The sequence below is a fragment of the Microcaecilia unicolor genome, chromosome 5 (genome assembly GCF_901765095.1).
Source record: "Microcaecilia unicolor chromosome 5, aMicUni1.1, whole genome shotgun sequence".
Classification (NCBI taxonomy): domain Eukaryota; kingdom Metazoa; phylum Chordata; class Amphibia; order Gymnophiona; family Siphonopidae; genus Microcaecilia; species Microcaecilia unicolor.
The window spans coordinates 198,007,798-198,026,708 of NC_044035.1; the positions used below are offsets into that span (position 1 = coordinate 198,007,798).

Sequence of the window (18,911 nt, forward strand, 5' to 3'; positions counted from 1 at the left end):
TCAGGAGGAGAGGTATGGTCCGGAGCAGCGACTGGACGAGCAGGGCCAGGGAGCGCTGCAGCCCAGCTGCTGCAAGTCTCTGGCAGGCAGCCAGCTCACACGCAGCACAGCAGTCTGGCTGGGTCTGAGTTGCGGGTGGTTGGCAGCGGACTGTGGGCGCCGATGCGGGAGCGGGATGGAGGGGAGGAAGCAGAGTTGAAGTGCGCTGTGTGGGGCCCCCTTAAGCACGAGGCCCTATGCGGCCGCCTCGGCCTAAGACCAGCCCTGCAAACTGGAGTTGGTAAAGGAAAGAGCTGAAATCAAAGGCTGGGAAGTTATTTGAGACATATAAAAGCAGAGCACAGGGCTCTGCTCTCACTGCTTCTTCTCTCTCTGTCTTTCTATCTACACATATCCATCTCCAGCCACCAGAGCCCCGGCTCAGGCCCCCCTTTCCTCCCCAGCACTACCCCAAAGCTTTCTCTCCCAGAGCACATGGCTCTGCTTTCTTAGGCACTTCTCTCTCTTTTTCTGCCCCTCCCCCCATTCTTACCTTTCTTTCATTGATTCCCATCTAAACACACACACAGATTGTACTATTTCCCTGTACTAAGTGCTGTGAGCCTTTATATGTACATACAATATACTTTCTATATATATCCAAACCTGATTGTGTATTCTTTGGGAACCCACGGCCTCTGTGAACTGGACCCGGTAACATCCCTAGACAACGATTGCTGACATAGACATCTAAAAGTTGGGAATGAAGGGGAAGTGTTGTTGCTGGGTGATTTCAACTTGCGAGATGCAAACTGGAAAGTCCCATCTGCGAAATCAGAAAGAAGTAGAGAGATCATGGATGCCTTTCAGAGTGCTCTGCTCAGACAAATGGAACTCATGAGGGAAGGAGTGATGCTGGATCTAGTGCTTATAAGAGCTAAAACAGAGTGTAGACACAAAATTCAAGTCCTGAATTTCAAACATGCTGATGATAGTAAAATGGGGTAGCACCTGAAGAGTTGATGAATTGGGAAGAGATAAATGGAAAGATAGTGGTCCAGGCTAAAAGGAGCTATAAAAAGTGGTAACAAACCTTTATGCAAAGGGAGGACATAAAAGCAAGAGAAAAGGGAAACCAATATGGTTCTCCAAACAAGTGGCTGAGAACATAAAGGCAAGATTCCATAAGAGTAAAACAGATTTTTATGCTGCTTATCCTAGAAACATGCAGTGAATTTTCCAAAGTCTATCTTAACAACGGCTTATGGATTTTTCTTTTAGGAACTTGTTCAAATCTTTTTAAAACCCTGCTAAGCTAACTGCTTTTACCATATTCTCTAGTAGCAAATTCAAGAGTTTACTTGCATGTTGAGTGAAGAAATATTTTCTCTGATTGGTTTTAAATTTACTACTTAGTAGCTTCATTGCATGCCCCCTAATCCTAGCATTTTTTTGAAAGGGTAAACAAGCGATTCACATCCACCCATTGCACTCATACTGAATACTTTTATAGACCTCTAACATATCCTACTACTACTACTTATCATTTCTAAAGCGCTACTAGACGTACGCAGCGCTATACACTTGAACATGAAGAGACAGTCCCTGCTCCACAGAGCTTACAATCTAATTAGGACAGACAGACAGAACAAACAAGAGATAAGGGAATATTAAAGTGAGGATGATAAAATAAGGGTTCTGAACAAAGTGAATAAGGGTTAGGAGTTAAAAGCAGCATCAAAAAGGTGGGCTTTTAGCTTAGATTTGAAGATGGCCAGAGATGGAGCTTGACGTACCGGCTCAGGAAGTCTATTCCAGGCATATGGTGCAGCAAGATAAAAGGAACGGAGTCTGGAGTTAGCAGTGGAGGAGAAGGATGCAGATAAGAGAGATTTACCCAGTGAACGGAGTTCCCGGGGAGGAATGTAGGGAGAGATGAGAGTGGAGAGGTACTGAGGAGCTGCAGAGTGAATGCACTTATAGTTCAATAAGAGGAGTTTGAACTGTATGCGGAAACGAATAGGAAGCCAGTGAAGTGACTTGAGGAGAGGGCTAATATGAGCAGACCTGCACGGTTCATCCAGTCTGCCCAAGAAGATAAATTCATATGTGCTACTTTTTTTTATTTGTACTGTCCTCTTCAGTGCACAGACCGTATAAGTCTAGCCAGCCCTATCCCCGCCTCCCAACCACCAACCCCGCCTCCCAATCACCAGCTCTGGCACAGACCGTATAAGTCTGCCCAGCACTATCCCCGCCTCCCAACCACCAACCCCGCCTCCCAACCACCAGCTCTGGCACAGACCGTATAAGTCTGCCCAGCACTATCCCTGCCACCCACCACAGGCTCTGGCACAGACCGTATAAGTCTGCCCAGCACTATCCCCGCCGCCCAACCACCAGCCCCGGCACAGACCGTATAAGTCTGCCCAGCACTAGTCCCGCCTCCCTACCACCAGCCCCAGCACAGACCGTATATGTCTGCCCACACTAGCCCCGCCTCCCAACCACCAGCTCTGTAAGGTTTTAGCAGTCTGCTGAATAAGTGCAGAGAAGGAGAGTGAGGAGTCGAAGATGACCCCAAGGTTACGAGCTGATAAGACAGGAAGGATGAGAGTGTTATCCACAGAAATAGAGAATGGGGGAGGAGGAGAGGTTGGTTTAGGGGGAAAGATGGAAGCTCAGTCTTGGTCACGTTTAGTTTCAGATGGTGCTGAGACATCCAGGCAGCAATATCAGACAGGCAGGCTGATACTTTGGCCTGGATTCCTGCTGAGATTTCTGGTGTGGAGAGGTAGATCTGGGAGTCATCAGCGTAAAGATGATACTGAAAACCATGGGATGAGATCAGAGTACCAAGGGAAGAAGTATAGATGGAGAAAAGAAGAGGTCCCAGGACAGATCCCTGAGGTACACCAACTGACAGTGGGATAGAAGTAGAGGAGGATCCACTAGAGTATACGCTAAAGCTACGCTGGGAGAGATAAGAAGAAAACCAGGAAAGAACAGAGCCCTGAAATCCAAGTGAGGACAAGATCTTCAGTCTCCCACCCCTCTGGCTTTCTCTTCGCCCTTGACCCAGTTTCTCTCCCTGTCTGCTACCTCTGTGACTCACCTCTTCCTCTTGTCAGCCCTTTCTTCTTTCTTCACTGTTTTCTCCCTCTCCTGAATGTTATTTTACTGTTGTAAACTGCGTAGAAGCCACTGATGGATATTTTGCGGTATATCAAGCACTGTAAATAAATAAAAATAAATATTGCCTGAGTCTAATAATGCATAAAGGGTCCTTTTATAAGTGGCGGTAAAAGGGGCCCTGCAGTGGCATCAGTGTGCAGGTTTGCCGCATGCTGAGGCCCCCTTTTACCACCACCAATAAAGGGCTTTTCTTGAGTTAAGTGAGGAAATAGCTATGCGTAAAGTTAAAAACTTGCACGCAGCCATTTTCCTGGGGGAGCCCTTACCACCTCCTATTTAGCAGGAGATAAAGGGTCCCACGGTAATCTGGCAGTAACCATGCAGAATGTGATGCTGCCTGATTACCACCAGGTGTGACCCTGCCGCTGGACTAAAAAAGAAAATGTGATGTGCCAGAAATGGTGAGCGGTGGAGGCCTGGAGCCCGATGGTAGTGCCAAATTGCTGCACAACAAGCCCACAGTACGTATATAAGTCTTTTATTCAATTCCCACTTCAGGCACAGGCAGCTGCTTGTGACGCTGGGCAAGTCACTTAACCCTCCATTGCCCCATGTAAGCTGCATTGAGCCTGCCATGAGTGGGAAAGCGCGGGGTACAAATGTAACAAAAAAATAAATATTGATACAGTTTTATTGTCTTATTATGTTATCATGATTTGATTATTTATATAGAAAAAAATTGTGTACAAAACGTTTTATGTATATTGGTTTCATTTCAGTTATGTATTGGTCTTTCTTTTAATTTGTTTTGCATGTCTGAATTGATAGGCTTGCCCATGACTCAGCCTTTTTAAGGCAAAACATGGCCACGTCGAATGCTTGTGCTTAATAAACTTCATACTTCCACATCTCCTGGTCTGCTCCATTTGTGTGCTGACTACTGTTTGCAGATCATTTGGGCTTCTCTTAGACTTAACAGTAATGTCAGGGAACTCTTTTTCATGGAGAGGGTGGTCGATGCCTGGAATACCCTCTGTATAATTATTTGGCAGCCCAGGCCTGAGACTTTTGTTCAGGATCCAAAATGAGATATAAACTTACAGGCCTTTAGCCATAATTTGAACTCTGAAGTTCCAGCAAGCTCCTGAGCTATTGGGACACACCATGCAGCAAAATAAGGAAGGACCATGCAGCAAAATAAGGAAGGAGCTAGGGTGTAAAAACCTCATAAACAGGATACAGATGGCTCCTGCTTAAATTTGTGGTTGATTCTAAAGATGTCGAGATTTTGAAGCTATTCATTAGCATAGCCAATCAGTGTTAACCATGACATAAACTAGATCCAATCATATGTGCTTACTGTCATATTACCCATATCTTGAGTAGACCTATAAAAATCAGTGTACTGGAAGGTCACGTGATGCTGAGGAAGCAGTAGCCACGCTTTAGCACTGCTCCAGGTCCCCGCTCGGCCCTCACCTACTAAATTTTTCAATACCCCACGAAATTGACTGACCGGCTTGCCTGACGCTGTCTACGGTGTATGGACCAGTATCTTATATCCATGTCACCGGGAACCGCACGGAAAGGCTCAAAAACGGAGAAAGAAAAATCGATAGCTCCCAGCGACGATTCCAAGATGGCGACCGGAACGCCAAGAAGCGAGGTGGAGTTTTCGGCTCGCCAGTTAACGCAGCTGACGGCAGCCGTCGGAGCAGCACTTGAGCCCAGATTTGCCTCGCTGGATGACCGATTTAATAAGCTCGATGCGCAGATGGCGGAACTGGTAAATCGCAGGGCAGAGACTGAAAAGAGGGTGTCCACTTTAGAGGACTCATGGCAGCGCTGGGAGCCGGAAATCGCAGGCCTTAAAGATAAACTGGCCCAACAAGCAGAAAAGCTGGACGAGCTTGAAAATAGAGCACGGCGCAGCAACCTCCGATTAGTGGGACTATCTGAGAATATACCTGATAAGACTTTGAGCACTATATTTGAAGAGTGGCTGGTAAAGGAATTTGCCCTATCTGATAGCAGTGGCCCGTTTTGCATAGAAAGGGCTCAGACTTGGAAGAAAACAGCCAGGCAGCCCACGTCCCAGGGTAGTCATCATTAAAGTGCATAACTATGTGCACAAAGAAGAGATTCTTCGAGGGTATCGCCTGAAACGGGAATCTTTAACATATGCAGGTGCCCAGGTGCGAATGTTTCAGGACTACTCGTCTAGTGTTCAAGAGAAAAGGCAAAGGTTCCACCCGGTTTGTAAATGTTGGTGGAAAAGAAGGTACGCTTTATGCTGCTGTATCCAGCCACCCTGACGATACAACATGAAGGGAAATGGATCTCCTTTGTGTCTGATCAACTGGCCCTGCAGTTTTTGACCAGAGAACTGAAAGGAGTAGAGAGTCCTACTTGAAGTGGTGGGGTTTATTTGCTGGTTTTCTGGGGAGCAAAGATGTTTGATGAAAGTGGGGGGCATATTGACTAACTGTTGCCCTGGAGCTATGTAAGTTTATTATGATATGGCAGGGGCAGACGAGGTGGAAGGAAGGGGGTTGGGCAGGGGCCACAGCACTTTCCAGCTTATTTTCGAAAGAGAAAAACGCCCAAATTCCGACCTAAATCGGGAGATGGACGTCTTTCTCTTGTGGGTGCCCAAATCAGTATAATCGAAAGCCGATTTTGGGCGTTTCCAACTGCACTCCGTCGCGGGAACACATAAAGTTGACGGGGGCGTGTTGGAGGCATGGTAAAGGTGGGACTGGGGTGTGGTTATCGACTGAGGAGAGATGGGCGCACTCGGCCGATAATCGAAAAAATAAAGGCGTTTTTAGCCAGAATTTAGGACACTTTTTCTGGACTCTGTTTTTTCACGAACAGGTCCCAAAATAGTGCCCTAAATGACCAGATGACCAACGGAGGGAATTGGGGATGACCTCCCCTGACTCCCCCAGTGGTCACTAACCCCCTCCCACCAAAAAAAACGGGAACTTTAAACACTTTTTTTTCCAGCCTCTATGCCAGCCTCAAATATCATCCCTAGCTCCATGACAGCAGTATGCAGGTCCCCCGAGCAAATTTAGTTTAGTTGGTGCTGCCTGGACCCATGCAGAGAGCAAAAATCGGAAGGAAAAAAAAAAACATGCAAGTGCAGTTGGGGACGTCCAAATTAAAAAATAGTAAAAGGGAGACTTGAACCAGCCACCTTCTGATTCCCAGGCCAGTGCTCTAAGCACTGCACCACATGAATCAGTTGTTTAGAGGTCCTTCCCTTTCCATTAAGTCCCTCCACGTTTCTATCAGCCAATCACAGCTGTTTAGCTGACATGATGTCAGCTAAAGGAGCTGTGATTGGCTGACAGAAACTTAGAGGGACTTAATGGAAAGGGAAGGACGTCTAAACAGCTGATTAATGTAGTGCAGAGCTTAGAGCACTGGCCTGGGAATCAGAAGGTGGCTGGTTCAAGTCTCCCTTTTACTATTTTTTAATTTGGACATCCCCAACTGCACTTGCATGTTTTTTTTTCCTTCCGATTTTTGCTTTCTGCATGGGTCCGGGCAGCACCAACTAAACTAAATTTGCTCAGGGGACCTGCATACTGCTGTTATGGAGCTTGGGATGATATTTGAGGCTGGCATAGAGGCATCTCAGGGGGACCAGTACACTACCAATGCTGGCCCCTCCCACAACCAAATGCCTTGGATTTGTTCGTTTTTGAGCTGGGGCGCTTTGGTTTTGATTATTGCTGAAAAATGAAAACGCCTAGCTCAAAAAACGCCCAAATCTTATGCATTTGCCCGGCACAAACCGTATTTTTGAACCTAAAGATAAACGTCTATCTTTTTCAAAAATACGATTCGGCCCGCCCCTTCACGGACCCGTTCTCGGAGATGGACGTTTTTACAAATGGGCATTCGCGTTCGATTATGCCCCTCTTTGTGACCTTGTTTGTATGAGGGTAATTCAGTTGAGGGGGGGAGGGAGAGGGAAGTTTAGGTGGGTTTTGGGGGGAGGTAGGAGGGGTGGGATTGTCACAAGAAAGAACTAATTTGGAGGCTGCGTATGCTGCACACTGTGATGGCTTGCGAGACCATGACCCCCGGGTGGAGGCTGGGCACTTGGGGGCTTTATTAGTTCTCTGGACTTTGATAAGCATTGTGGTGGAGCATTGGGACCCGGGTTAAATGCAGCTGCCTAGATTAATTTCCTGGAATGTATCTGGCATCGGGTCCCCAATCAAAAGAGCAAAAATTTTAACAACTTTGCAGCGTCACAGGGCCACAATTGCTTGTCTTCAGGAAACAAAATTATCTGATGCAGAACATTTAAAACTTAAACAGCGATGGGTGGGGGAGTGTTTCTTCTCTTCCGCCCTGGGGAGAAAAGGCGGGGTCGCAATCCTTATTCATAAAAACTTGCAATGTACAGCACGTGTTGTGGTACAAGATAGTCAGGGGAGATACATATTACTGCATTTAAACGTCATGGGACAGAAGGTTTTTCTGCTTAATATGTATGGACCGAACGTATATGATCACTCCTTCTTCCAACATATAGTACGCTTGAAGGCATATTTTCAAAGCACTTTGGGAGGCTAAGTTCCATAGGTTTCTATGGAACTTTGGGAGGCTAAGTGCTTTGAAAATGAGCCTCTTGGGCATCCAACATTCAACTGCTCCCTGGTTCCTTATGAGAGACTTTAATCAGGTGATGGATGGGCAACAAGACCGATCGGGTCCCTCGGCGGGGACGGCGTTGGGTAGGGGCAGAGGCCTACAATATCTGTGTAAAGCGTTGAATCTAGTAGATCCGTGGCGCCTAGTTAACCCCACTGCACGTGACTACACCCACCTTTCTCGAGCACATGGTACTTGATCAAGAATGGATTATATCCTAACAGATGGTGCCCTCTTCCCACAGATTCTGAAAGCCGAGATTGGACCGCTAGAGATCTCGGACCATTCCCTGATATGGGTTGATATTGATCTGGGAGCGGCGAGACTTAGAGGTAATGGGTGGAAATTCCCTTCTTATTTGGTGGAAGATGCACACTTTCAAGAACACATCCAGCAGAAATGGCAGCTGTTTGCAGAGACCAATGAGTGGTATGAGGAGGATGCACTCCTCTACTGGGAAACCTCAAAGGCGGTCATGCGGGGGGAGATAATTTCTTATATGTGTGCACGGGCAAAGCGCCTAGTTAAAGGCATAGTCCAATTAGAACACAAATTTAAGATAATAAAACGTAAATATCTGGTGACCCCCTCCCTGGCGCTTAAAGAGGAGATGGTGTCAACGCTTGCGGCACTAAATTCACTAATACATGAGCGTACCAAGAGGCAGCTTTTCCACCACTCTCACACTTTTCATAGATTTGGCAACAGATCAGGGAAGCTATTGGCCAGAGTAGCGAAATCCTGGGGGGGGGGGGGGGGGGGGGGGAGTAGGTTCATCCCTTCCTTAATGAAGCCGGATGGCATGAGAGAGGTTCAACCTGTGGGGATTGTGCAGATTTTACACGATTTTTATGCATCTTTATATACCAAGGCAGACACTCAGAGTGGTCCCGCACTCATAGACTACTTAGAGGACTCAGGCATCCCACGATTACCAATGGAGGTGGTCAGTCAGCTCAATTCCCCCTTGACAGCTCAGGAAATACAGAGGGTGGTTAAGATGCTAAAATGTGGCACTGCACCGGGCCCTGATGGATATACTACGGCGTATTATCAATGCATGTGGCCCAAGATCTGCGGTGCATTGACCTCCTTTTTTGAGACCTCAGTGGGGGAGGGTAGATTCCCACAGGGCACCAACGAAGCATGGGTCACGCTTATACCAAAGCCGGGTAAACAACCAGAGTATCCTGAGTCCTATCGGCCAATCTCTCTTCTAAATGTCAACTTAAAGGTATTAGCCAAGGTATTAGCAGAGCGTCTGAGTCCTCATATGGCATCCTTGATTGGGGAAGGACAGGTGGGATTTGTTAAGGGCGGGCACCCGTCCCTTAATGTATGTAAAGTCTGCCTGGCGGTGGCTCATAGTCATCTCCTAGAGGAGCCGCTATTATTGGTGAGCCTAGATGCCAAAAAGGCGTTTGACAAGGTCAGTTGGGATTATTTGTTTGGGGTCTTGGATTATGTGTGCCTGACTGGCTGGTTCAGACAGGCGATCTCGACCTTGTATTTCCAACCCAGGGCCTCCTTATTGATTAATGGATTACGCTCCTCTTCATTTTCAATAGCCAGAGGGACGAGACAGGGGTGCCCACTTTCACCTTTGTTGTTTCTTCTTTATTTAGAGCCTCTGTTACGTGCCATCCAAAAAGATCCTGAAATTTCAGGGATTCGGACGCCTACATTTTCGGTAAAAGCTCTGGCGTACGCCGACGATATATTACTAACCTTGACGAATCCTCGTCAATCAGTAGACCACTTGCTTGACACAATAGGAGAATTTGGGTATTATTCTGGATTTACCCTCAACCTACAAAAGTCTGTAGCTTTCCCTATTCAGAGCTCGATCAGAGAAACTTGGCGGGGAGACTTCTCGCTCTGTTGGTCCACGGGCCCCTTAAAGTATCTGGGAGTAATGATCCCTGCTGATCTATCAAATTTATATGAGGTAAATGTGGCTCCTTTACGAATACGTACCAGTCATAGCTTGCAAAGTTGGCATTCGCTCCCATTGTCTCTTCTAGGAAGAATAGCTCTTTATAACATGATGCTAGTGCCCAAGTGGTCTTACGTGTTGCAGATGGTGCCTATTTTTCTTAAACAAAAGGATGATAACTGGATGACACGGTTGGTGACCCGCTTTCTTTGGCAGGGCAAGCGGCCTAGGTTGCGAGCATCTCAACTATTGTTGCCGCGCTTGGGAGGGGGAATGGGATTGTTAAACGTCAAGCTTTTTTCGATCGCAAGCAATATGCGTCACCTTACGGACTGGTTCCGGGGATCGTCTTATTTTTCCTGCACTGGAGTGGAGATAGGTTTGTTTGCTCCCTCCCATTTTAGTGCATGGCTACATGCAGCCCCGGGAAAGTTGCACCTCTGCTATTGCCTGTGAGGAAGACATGGCGATGGCTTTGCCGTTTTTATGGCCTGTCGGCAGAGTCTTCCCCGTTGTTGTCTATTCAGGGTAATGTGGACTTCTCCCCGGGATCTACATCAGTGGGTTTTGACACCTGGGCGGCCAAGAATTTACAGTATTTACACCAATTATATAATGAAGATGGTACACTTAAATCCCAAGATGACCTTCGGGTGGAATATGGGGTGGAGGGCATGCACTTTCTATCTATGTTTCAGTTGCGTCACTACATCCGATCACTTCCACCGGCCACCTTAACACCACAGGTGTGGGAAAAGTTGGTTACCATACTAGGGTTGGATGCCCAATTACAGGTCCCACTTAAATACTATCATGCTACTTTAAGAGTGCAGTTGGGAGAGGTAGATTATGATCATATAGCCAGTACTTGGACCAGAGAACTAGCAGTGAGTCTTTCAGGAGATACATTGAAAACTTGTCTTTTGGGAGTACGACAGCAAGTGGAAAATGTGACGTTGCAAGAAATGCACTATAAATTTCTAATGCGGATGTACATATCTCCCCACAGGGCGTTTCGGGCATCCCTGAGGTTAGATGACGTGTGTGCCAAGTGTACACAGTCCCCAGCTGGTCTGGGCCATATATTTTGGACCTGTCCGCGGACCCTTGGTTTTTGGCAGCAGGTGTGTCAGCATGTGTCCAGACTATGGGGGGTTACCTGGCGACCAACCCCATCTCAACTCTTTGAAGTGTTCCGGGTGTCCCCGTATCTGCCCAGGGGTCTAAAAGGTTTTTTAAAAAGAACAATCCTGATGGGCAAGAAATCGATTCTACAACAGTGGATAACTGCAGAAGCCCCATCCTTGCAACAATGGCGATCCAACATGATTACTTTATGTGCTTTAGAACGCAGAGGAGTGGAAGATTTGTCATCGGCTCGAGGAGATCAATTTTGTCAAGCCTGGTCGCCTTTTTGGGATTAATTAACTGCAGTAGTGCACAGCAGGGTTCTTAATGAAGATAATGTGGCAAGGGGGGGGGGGACATAGGGTTAAGATACATTATTCCAAGTTAAACTCCTGTATGGAAGGGTAATGTTGGACACCCTTGTTTTTATTACTGTTGTGGGAATACTCATGTTGTGGTTGGGTGGATGGGAGGGGGTGGATAAGGGGAGATTTGTTTAACGGAGAGCCTCAGGGGCTTAGAGGCAGAGGGCATTGTATACATCTTGTCTACTCCTCTGACAAGGAGAGGTAGGGGTATTTGAGGGGTGTGGGGGCATGGCGGGGAAGATGGGGGCTGAGAGGGGATTAGAGGGGTTAATAAAAAGTATAGTTTGGTGAATTGTATTGAAACTGAGAGGTATGCATAATAATTCATAGTCTGTTGGTATGGTGATGACAATGTAATATGTAACTTTTTTTTTTGCTTCTTTCACCAATAAAATCTTTAAATCATAAAAATCAGTGTACATCCTGCTTCAAGCTAGAGAGGGGCGGTCACTCCAGGGGAAACCAATGTAGCGCAACAGAATTGGCAAATTACCCAATTGCTTTCCTATGTATACCTTTGAGTGGTAAAATATATCACACAAGACTAAGACCCAGATAGCACCTGTTTGCAGCTGGGATACTATATTCTTACAACCAATTGATTGTACATGCCACTTGTATATTCTTTGGTGTCTTTGCTAAGTAAATAAATTTATAACCTTTAGAACTAAACTATCTCTCCTTCCCTTCATTAATATCTGTTAATAATCCCTTGGTTTGGTTAAAGAATAAGTGCACTATTCTATCCGGTACTGGAGTCAGTTTTGGGATGCAATCAGCCTTCTCGAGGTTCTCCCGGGTACTAGACAGGAGAACTGCAGTACCAGGCAGAGCCTAGGGGACATTTAACCCCAAACTAATTCATTGGTGACACTCAACGCTGGTCTGAACATACTTAATTTTTGTCAAAGATGGGATCATATCATAAAATTCAGTTGTAAATTCAGGTTTTTTCCCCTTTTCTCTCTCTCTTCTTCTCTTCTCTAACTCAGTTGTCCCTGCTTTTCTCTGCATGCAGCCTCTATTTCACATACCCTTTCCAAAACTTATCTCATTCCCCTGCTTGGGCTTATTAACGTCCCACTGCAACTGTCTGTATATCTCATTATTTCACTTCTCTCTTAGTTCTGGGTCACACCTACCTGCTGGTTCCTACTCCTCTCACAAGATAACAGTGTCCTCTTAAAGTTAAATTGTTACTAACATTTGTATTTTGCTGCCTTATAGAGAATTGAGTATTGTGTTTCATTCATAAAATTACTGTTGGTAAAAGTGAAAACAGTCACCACACATCTTGCCTGGTAACTAAATCTTATTTACTGTCCCTTTTGCTTTATATATACCATTTTCTGCTAGTAAGTACCTTAGTGAAGACACTCTAATGTGTTGGAACTGGTGCCTAGCAAATCTTTAATCTTCTAACCTTCCCCTATATTTACTCCTAAACTTCCAACGTTTTCTGAGGTTGGTACCCACTTGTTGTTCAGGCATATTTTCAAGGGCAGGTATTCATGCTAGCAAGCCTTGCTTAACTCCCTGAAAGTATGCTTTTGCAGCTATCATTCTAAGCCTCCCTTCTCCATAAAAGGAAGCATTTCTGATATACACATGGCTTCTCCCCATACCAGCTTGTGGAAAGGTAAATATATTCTTTAATTTTACTACATAACCATGTTTTGGCGTAAAAAGAAATCTGATTTTGCAGCTTATTCTTTTCTTCCTTTTATCACTTAAATTAAATGGTTAATTATTGCTTTTGTTTCCTTACTTCTGCTTTCTGTTAAACTTATATTGCTGTTCTTTTCCTGTTTAGATAATTTCTGACTGCATGCTTTTAAACTTCTGTTCTGCTCCTGCTTTTTGTTATGTTTGTCATGCTGCTTCTGGGGCTTTCAGAGCTAAGATGCTATGCTTGGCAATCTAGCCCGTTGCCCGGTTTCATTAAAGCTTGGAAAGAACTGTTCCTGTGCTGCTTATTCAGTTTTAAAAGTTAGGTACTGAGTCTTCCCTTACTAATTGTTTCATCTCTGATTTCAACTATATTTTCTTGGTTTTCTCTTCATCTGCAATTCCTCGAACTCTAATTTTTATTTTTCATTTCTTCTGCGTAGTTGCTTTTAAATACTCCCGGACAACAGTTGCTGGTCTCTGCTGCCCTCTTGTGGCTAAACACTAATTTGTTTTGGGGTTTTTTTATTTTTCAACTGCAAACTTCCGAACTCTCCTCTCACTATACCCCCTCCTCCTGCCAAAGACTCTAAGTTTCTCTGTTTTCACGTTATAACTTTGCTTTTAATTTTTTGCAAAACTGCCTCCGGCTTTCACCTATCTTATAAGCCCTGGGAGACTTTCCCTCCACTACTGACTTGTTCAAACTGTCAGCTGATTTTGGGGCTTCCCGAGCTCTGTGCTCCACTACCCAGCTATTTCAAATTATCTCTCTCTCTTTCTTCACTGATGTGTCAGTGGTTTAACTTTTTTTTTTTTTTTTTTTGCTGTGTCACCTTGAGAGTTTTCAGCTGACCTTGAGCTGGCAATGCAAAATTAAAATTTTACCTTTCAATTCTATGCTCTATTTCAATATTTTCATCTTTGATAAGTTAGCACAATTGGATTCACTGATACCTAGGGTTTACATCCACACATGTGTCTTATACCTGTCTGTGGGTAACAGTGACTAAATACTTAGGGATTTGATTTTAAGCCCTTTGTAGGGTTTTCCTTTAGTGAGGTATTTTGTTTGGTGAATCAATTTGATTCCCATCCCTGCTAAATTAGGCCGCATCACCTCTGTTTTAAGAGTATATGGCCTTTTTAAATAAATTGTTATATTTAGATTTTATTAGTTAGATCTTTGCCTCTGAGTTTAATTAGGGTGGGACCTATGTTCATACTTACTCATGGGAGATGTCCCTATATGTATTTCCATTAACCGGATCTGATTTGGGGGGGTAAATTTAGGGTTTAATTAGTTAAAGATCCATTGGGGGCTTAACGGACTTAGCGAGCGATAGCCATTTGGGTCACTGCTTTTCAATTCTGAGATCCTTATTGCAGGTTCTCTGAATCCTTTGAAGGGTAGCAGCAAATCCCCCATTGCGGGCTCTATCATTTGAGTCGTGCATGCTCATGGCCAATTGAGACGAGAATGCTCTTGGCAGCCAGTTGAGACAAGTAAGCACCTGACTTTAGAGGCATACCCTGAAGAGCAGTACCTTTTTTTTTTTTGCGGTCGTGAGCAAGGAAAGAGGCTTCAAAATACGTATGTTTTTATTTCTTTGCATGTTTCATTGTTAGATTAGCGCAATTTTTTACCTTTGCATGCTACAGTATCTTGCTAGTATTTTAAGTTTAGCCACTGTTTAACTTATGCGCCACTTACTTACACTATATTAGCATCTTAGAACCAAGTTCTAGACTCTGTTCTAGACTACCCCGAACCTAGAACCCTTTATATTTGCCACTATGTCCACTCCCCTGGAACCTAGACTACTGTGATAAACCCACAATTGCGGGACCCCCGTCCATGGGACCATCCTAACCTCCAGAACCCCTTGCTTTCATTGCCTCTGATATTTGGCACCGTTGACTTGTGCCTGCTTCCCTCCAAATCAGAGCCCAGTGGTCCTGTTACTACACTAGATCACACAAAGTCATTATTATATTTTATGCCTCTGGTTAATTTGGATAAAGTTTAGATATATTAATACATTTTAAATGAACCGATCCCTGTATGTGACAGGTTGCTTGAACTGAGAGAGGCACACCCTGCCCTGTTCAGCTCTGAACTGCATGACACTGCCCTATAAGCATTTCCTCCATAAGCCACCACAGTCATGAAAAGTTAGAATACATTTTGAAGGGATGCTTTCTGCTTTCCTGCTCCCTTGTCATGCAACAAATTGCTACAGGTTTTAATTAGCTCTAATTTAAATGTTTTATTTTACTAAATTTAAGATTAAATTTTGTCATACATACACAGAAACAGCTCTGCGTATGTGGGACAATTTCTGTGTGTGGGGGGGGATGTGTTTTCTTTCTATTCTGGCTGGGTGCTGTAGCTTGTGATTTGGAAAATTTTTGCTTGCCTGAACACAGGACTCTTCTGTAACTCTTTGGCTGCTGAAAGATTTATTTTTGCCCATAGCTGGGTCTTCCATTCTGAGACTCTAAGGACTTCATTAAACATGCACAAAATCTTTAAACTTTCTTCTAAACTAGAATTAATAAGTTATCTTCTTATTTTGCTATCCCATATAAGACTTCTTAGTTGTGGAGATCAAATTACAGTTTTAATTTTATATGTGTGTGTATGTCCGTGTGTTTGGGCTTTGGAAATGGCATAGTTATTCCAGCTGTTTATTATGTAATCATTCCCTTATTTTTAAATTACTGCTTTGAACTCCATGTGACTGCTTATCTGCTGCAGAGATACTTGGTCTCAAGGAGTGTATATTTTTTCTGGAATAACTGTGTTATTTCATTCAAATAATGCATTACTACATATTGAAATGTTTGTTTACTGTGTTGGATTAAAAGTTCTGTGTGTCCATTTATTTAGATGGCATTTAAGGTAATATTTCACTTGTGACGCAGTGTAAAATTCATACCCATTCTAGAGTTCTGGTAACTTGTTATTAATATAGTTCCTGTATTTTTTTGGGTACAGCTTTAATGCTTTCAATCAGATTTTTAAACAATGAGTGGGTTAAACCTTAAGGACTTAGAAGGTTAACTTCCTACATGTGCTGCCTTTCTTTGCTAAGTAAGAATTAGCTATTTTTGTTTTCCACTTCACGTATTGACCTTAGCTGCTGTTTGCATATTTCCTTCCTTGCCTCATTGGGATTTATAGTTTTTAAAGTGAGTTCTATGACTTTTTCTGCTTTGGGACCAGTCCAGTCGGTTATAGTTAACTTCCTCATTTTGTCCTTTCTATGACGCAGTTTGAAATCTCTATTTCTGACTTACTATTTTTGTAACTTTGGGCTACATAAAAGATTTTACAACCCTTTTAAACATTTAAATCTTATTCAGGGACTGTTTCAGCTATATTTCAGATAGGGAGTGACCATAGATTTTTAACATTTATATTGCAAACTGTTACTAGCTATTTCTCACACCCTTTTCGCTTACAGGAAGTGCCAGTCAAATCTTTGCCGTTCCTGGCTTTGTAATTAATTGAACAAATGCATCACTTGAAGCATAGAGTACACAGACACTCTTAGGTTTTACTTTTAAGTCACTGTACGTTGTTAACTATTGCTTGTTTGACATATGCTCTTTCCTTTGCTGATAAGTTTAATTTCCGGGTTAAGATGAAGGCCAGGGTTGCCAGGTGGAAATTTTTTTTCCCACCCAATCCAGCCTAAAAACAGCCCAAAACCCGCCCAAACTCAAACCCTGCCCCTGACACCCCCACCCCCGCGTCATCACCCCCGCCCCCGCCGTCATCAACCCCGCCCCCGCCATCATCGGCCCCGCCTCCCCCGTCATCGGCCCCGCCCAGAACATCATTAACCCCGCACAAAACGTCATTAACCCCGCCCCCCGCGGCCGAAAAACCCACCTGAAAACCGCGGAAAAGAAAAAAAAGAAGCCCAAAAAACCGCAACCCGCCATGGGCAAAATTTTCCCGCGGCGGGTCGTGGAAAACCGCCCAATTGGGCGGTAAAACCGCCCACCTGGTAACACTGATGAAGGCTTCTTAGTTGTGACATATTTCCGTTTTCTATGTTTGCAGCTCTTGAAGAAACAAACATTTAATTTACTTTACTTGCTAATTATTTACTTGCTAAGATAAGGCTTAAAACCACGTAAAAAAAGTTTGAATGTGTTAAGTTGTTTCTATATTTTACAGTGCGGTAGAGATCATTGTTGAAGTTAAAGGTTTATTACCCATACCACATTTACTTCCGAAACTAGAGAGCTGAGACCAGGAACTATAGCTGTTCTTGGAGATAAGCTTTTCAATAATATCAACCTTTTTAAATATTGATGTGTAAAATATATGCAATAGCAAATTAAATTTACATTTCCCTTTTAAATCATATGAAATGCAAAAGACTTGTATTCAGACAAATTACAATGTGGAATAACATTTCTGCCTTGCTTTTCTCATAATATAATAATATAATATAAGCTCTTATCTTTCTTTGCTGTTTTTTTTTTTGTCGAAACGATAATGCCAGCTTGCTTGCTGTTCAGTACATTCTTGCTTACTTCCTCATGCAAATCGTGCATTGCCAGACTTCCTGATTGCTACTTTTCGCCCCCCCTTCCCTCCAAATTCTGAGGCTGTTCTGTTTGTAATCACTAAACATACTATTTTGATTGCTTGATTCGATATGTTTTATACTGTACCATTTAGGCTTTTGATGAAAGAATGACACATTTTAATTTGCTTTCCTTACCTGATTTGAAACAGACTTTCCGTCAAACAGGGAAGTGAAAGTTTCCCTCACTAACTAAAGCTATTACTAGAACGCAGCCTTACTCAGGAAGCATATCTAAAATCGTAAAGGCATGTCAGTGTTAGCAAAGCTTTCATAATATTTCCTATACATTTATTTGCATTTATTCTGTTCATTTTAGGAATTATTAGTATTAGTTCAAGATTTGGCTACGCATTTGCAATTGTCCAACTTCCCTTTTGTGCAAGAGCTGTACTGCTAGAAACATTAACTTATGTGCTCTTTCCAGATAATTTCTAATCTTTTGCATAAGTTATGATCTAACTTTAAATAATAATTGTGTAGCCACTAATTACACTTACAAAAGGTTCTAATATGAATTTAAACTTACAGTTTTTGTTTTTGATCTGCTGACCATGCTACATGCATTCTTACAGTGGCACAACACTCAGATTAAACACAGGAAACTATATTACTTCATCGTTTCCTTAGGAGTGATTGATGAGAAATTAACCCTTGTTGTAGTTTCTTTCCCTGAAGCTAACTTCTATTGTATCTTAAGTTCATTAGACTTTACATGATATAGGGATCTATTACATGCTTCAGATTTTTGATAACTATATAGATGGGCTTTTGGATTGTTAAAGTGTTTTTTAATTGCTCACTTGTTTTGTGCAAGAATTTTACTTTTTGTCCTATAACTGCTTGATTCATGTATCATTATGTTCCTGATTACCCTTGCCCTGCTTCCTACCCCGCCCCTTCACACTCCCCTTACACACCCCCTTCTATGACCCATTCCTCGCCTTTTGACACACCCCCTCCCACACCCCTTTTACCCTCCCCCTTCTGAAACTGCCCCCTTTTCTGACACCATTCCCCCTTCCCTTACCCCTTCCCTTGATGTCCCTCCACCCCCTGAACCGCCCATTTCTGATTTTTCTTCTACTATTACAGTAATGTAGAACTGTTGTTCAGAATTGTTATATATGTTTTCTTTACACTCCTAAACGGGACCCGCTATTCCTACTACTACTACTACTATTTAGCATTTCTATAGCGCTACAAGGCATACGCAGCGCTGTACAAACATAGAAGAAAGACAGTCCCTGCTCAAAGAGCTTACAATCTAATAGACACTTGCTCATTGTACAAGGACTTGGCCAGCACTGGCATGTGGACTTCACAGATATGCAAACACCTGTAAGAGGTAAACAGTACTTGCTTGTCTGTGTCGACGCTTTCTTAAAATAGATAGAAGCATCCCATGCACAGGAG

At 43.6% G+C, this 18,911-nt stretch overlaps 1 long non-coding RNA gene across 1 annotated transcript; it reads right to left on the reverse strand.

The window, feature by feature from the left end:
* Window positions 1–722: 722 nt before the first annotated feature.
* On the reverse strand, window positions 723–18,084 carry LOC115471017. Its single transcript, XR_003942269.1, has 3 exons — window positions 18,025–18,084; window positions 3,095–3,212; window positions 723–805 (listed from the first exon to the last, which is right to left on the reverse strand). It is a non-coding gene; the product is annotated as an uncharacterized LOC115471017 (long non-coding RNA).
* Window positions 18,085–18,911: the final 827 nt, after the last annotated feature.